This window comes from Bidens hawaiensis, unplaced genomic scaffold, assembly GCF_021521415.1.
Source record: "Bidens hawaiensis isolate Kalapana, Puna unplaced genomic scaffold, B.hawaiensis_p1.1 tig00012230_1, whole genome shotgun sequence".
NCBI lineage: Eukaryota > Viridiplantae > Streptophyta > Magnoliopsida > Asterales > Asteraceae > Bidens > Bidens hawaiensis.
The window spans coordinates 320,139-323,531 of NW_027491989.1; the positions used below are offsets into that span (position 1 = coordinate 320,139).

The 3,393-nt window shown below is 29.4% G+C and overlaps 1 long non-coding RNA gene across 1 annotated transcript; it reads right to left on the reverse strand.

Annotated features, from left to right (window-relative positions):
* Positions 1-1,761: 1,761 nt before the first annotated feature.
* Positions 1,762-2,537, reverse strand: LOC143540413 (uncharacterized). Its single transcript, XR_013136586.1, has 2 exons — positions 2,028-2,537; positions 1,762-1,946 (listed from the first exon to the last, which is right to left on the reverse strand). It is a non-coding gene; the product is annotated as an uncharacterized LOC143540413 (long non-coding RNA).
* Positions 2,538-3,393: the final 856 nt, after the last annotated feature.

Sequence of the window (3,393 nt, forward strand, 5' to 3'; positions counted from 1 at the left end):
GTTTGTTCTGTAGGAATATGTTTGATGTGTAGGGACATGTTATTTAATCTTAGTATTTGAAGTATATGTTATGGTCTTTTAACTACATAAAGATATGTTGATGTGATACAATTATTTTTGTGTAGGTTATTTCGGATTAAGTGCATGTGTATGTTCTTTCTAAATTGAAATGTTTTATTTCGTTTATATATGTTATGTATTGTCTTGTGTGTACGATGTGTAGGTTCGCTCTATTTGATGGGATTAGGTCAAGTTTTCGTATGAAATTAGTTTTTTACGTTACTATTAGTTTTTTTATAAGCGATAATACAAGATTGTGCATGTTTGATTGGTTTGATGTGCTTGTTACTTTATAAACTCTAGGATATGATCAAATTAATGTGTACACAATATTAACAGTTTGATATTAAAGAAAGCATTTTCAATAAAAGTGTTTGCTATATTGTTCATGAGAAGGTGTATGTAATAATATATTTTGTACAACTAACCTGAAATACGTCAAGGATGAATGAATATGTTGACATGTACTGAGATAGTTTTTATATTAAGCGTGTTATGTGTTGTCATCTAAGATGTTTAAAAAAAGTGGCAATAGAAACCAAAATTTAAATTTAAAAATCATTTTTGTTATTTACAAAAATATAAACAGCTTAATCACTGAATGGATAAAAATTGATATGAAATTAATAAAAATGAAATTAAGTGTATATCTAATTTGAGATATAAATATTAAAAAAACATATCAGTAACTTCCTCAAATAGTATAACTTACCAAATATAAAAAAAAATGCTTCTTACTATTATACCCCTACAATTATATAAATAAAAAAAACAAAAGATAAATTGTGATTGGTTAGATTCATTTCTCGCACTTCTCGCAATAATCTCATTTCTTTCTTGAACTTAAACATATATATATATATGTCGAAAACGACATCCATATAATGATCTTTTTTCATTACACTACAACAAAAAGGGGTTTTTAGTACACACAAAAGCGTTCTAAAATACTAATTTATAGGACCTTTCATTTAATAGGACCAACGAGAAAAACGTTTCATGTAAAGGGGTCGTAATAAGTCTCGGAACTCAAAAAGCATCCTGATATCCCAAATAAGATTATGAAACCAATTTTATGGTCGGATAAAATATCCATTAACAACCCAAAAGGCGTCCCAATAAAAACATATTATGACACTTTTACAATGTTTTTACATGTGCTTACCTACCTTTAATCTTTTGATACACATACAAGTGTCCTTAAAAATTAATTTATAAGACCCTTATGATGTAACATTATAAATACTTTAGTACCAAGAAAAAAGTCCCAATATCTCAAATAAGATTATGAAACCAATTTTATGGTCGCAAAATATATTCATTAACAACCCAAAAAGCGTCCCAATAAAAACATATTGGGACACATTTACAATGTTTTGACATGTGCTTACCTGATTGTAAACTTTTGACACACATACACGTGTCCTTAAAAATTAATTTATAGGACCCTTATGATGGAACATTATAGTACCAAGAAAGGTTCCTAATATCCCAAACAAGATTATGTAACTAAATTTTATGATCGCATAATATGTCTATGAACAACTTAAACAACATCCTAAAAAAACATATTATGACACTTTTATAATGTTCTAACGTTTAATAGAACAAAAATTCGAAATCCTAACAAATCATATTATACAACCCCTTTTTAAACGTCCACACACACAATTTTACGATACGTTTATGGACATCTAAATATTGAAAGAAATAAAACTTAATTATATTAAATAAGCTTGTTCATAACGAAAACACTAAACATAAATAAATTATAACATTATCCAACATAAACTCTTGTAACATTCAACAAAAAAATTAAAAGCAATAAAAGAAACAAACACCATAAAATCCCGAGTCATCATGCGTCCTCAATCCTCACGGACTAACTACGAATAAACCATCCATGTATAAGCATTAAGTTCCATGCTATTAAAATTATTCGTATCACAAGTTTAACAAATATATACCGAGATGAATGGACAAGGCCATGCGATGGATGCACCAATACAATCTTGAATTGTGGAAAATAACTCATATGGTCTCACCAACTTTTCATCTATTTTTATTGATACTTGAACATTTACCTCACACCATTTTGGTTCAATCTCTGTATCACCAACTAGCTCATTTGGGTCCAGACTCTTCACCCATCCTCTTGCTACATGCCCAGCATGGTTTAGAATGCTTTTGAGGAAAACTTCATCTCCGACCTAGATTTTAGTTTTCAAAAAACAGTCATATATTAAACTCGAGTCATTATAGTGCAAAAATCATTTTACAAAAAAGAAGGTTTTACACTAGCAGGCTAATATTTTATAGAAAAAATAATCCAAAAAAAACACCAATAGACATTGTTGTTTTCTAGTGTAGCCCAATGTAACCGTTATTTAATCACCAACTTATAATCAATTTTTGGATGAGTCTACAAGCTAAAGATTTACCTCTATTTCGCAGCTTCTACATATCCAAAGTCTAACAAAGTATCCAAATTACATACTAATCCTCTTTTTGACCATGTACTTTGTGCAAAAAGTGACATACCAATTGTTTATAACATATTTCTGATGAAGTACAAAAGATAACTTAAAAGATGTGGAACACTAAAGATTTATATAGAAAAATACCCGTAAACGTGGAGGTCCGCTAGTTACAATGGGGAAAGATGACAATGTAGCATGTGGAACACCAGAATCATCCTTCGACCCTTTCATCTCGGACACCTGGGCTTCTAGCTGGACCACGGTACTAGTAAGTTCTTCACATTTAGACTTCAGTAGGATGATTTCTCTATGACATGTTGAACGAATTGGTATTACACCCCAAACATCATAACCACAAACACCTAGACCATACATGACTGCATCACCATTTAGATCTTTACCCATTACCTTAGAAAAACACCTTAAATTTTGAGCACCTATTGTGGATTTGACTTTCTCTTAAAACTGCTTAAAATTGAGATAACAAAACGCCTTAAATTTTGTTATTAAAGCAAGACAAATAAGTCGTTGAGATGAGATAAAAGAATCACAAAATTGCAATTACCTCCAATGTTTTTGTTTATTGATTATAATCAAAAAGCTTGTGATCAATCCATTGTTATTTAAATGCCATCAACAAATAAACCATTGTTTTTATTAGATAATGTTGAACTTAAAACCAGATACATAATAGTATTATAACTATTAAACATGTAAACAGAACTTAGCTTTTTTATTAATTAGCAATTTCTAGTCAGATTCTTGGTGTACCTTCAAACAAAACCTACAAATGCATTACAGAAGATAATGTCATTGTTGCATTATTAATATTAATTAAGAAAAAAGATAGTTG